Raw genomic sequence first — 670 nt, 5'->3', positions numbered from 1 at the left:
TCAAATAAGTTGCAACAAGCCTTGATGGTAGATGGATCTGAGGGGAGAAGAAAAAGTCTAAAATTTGGTTGTGGCATCGACGTCTGGGACATGCTTCCTTTGGTTATTTAAAAAAATTGTTTCCTAGTTTGTTTGCAAAGAGTGATATTTCTGGTTTCCGTTGTGATATTTGTGAATTGGCTAAAAGCCATCGTGTTTCGTTTTCGTTAATTTTGAACAAAAGTCTGTTTCCTTTTATGGTTATACATTCTGATGTTTGGGGCTCATCCAAAGTCCCAATTTTGAGTGGCTCACGTTGGTTTGTTACTTTTATTGATGATTGTACTAGAATGACATGGTTATGCTTGATGAAGACCAAAGATGAAGTGAACTTGTTGTTTCAAAATTTTCATAAAATGATTGAAACTCAGTATAATGCAAAGGTTCGGGTTCTGCGTAGTGATAATGATGGAGAATATCAAAGTTCTGATCTTCAAAAGTTTTTGGAAGGACATGGCATCATTCATCAGACTACTTGTTCCAATACACCCCAACAAAATGGAGTCGCTGAACGGAAAAATCGGCACTTGTTAGAGGTTGTTCGTGCTTCCTTGATAGCAGTAAAAATACCGATATTTTATTGGGGAGAAGCAATCACATCTGCTGCATACTTGATCAATCGGGTACCTTC

Source organism: Vitis riparia, chromosome 19 (genome assembly GCF_004353265.1).
Source record: "Vitis riparia cultivar Riparia Gloire de Montpellier isolate 1030 chromosome 19, EGFV_Vit.rip_1.0, whole genome shotgun sequence".
In the NCBI taxonomy this organism is placed as follows: Eukaryota; Viridiplantae; Streptophyta; class Magnoliopsida; order Vitales; family Vitaceae; genus Vitis; species Vitis riparia.
The sequence above is the reverse complement of the archived record's forward strand: the minus strand, read 5'-3'. Positions refer to the sequence as shown.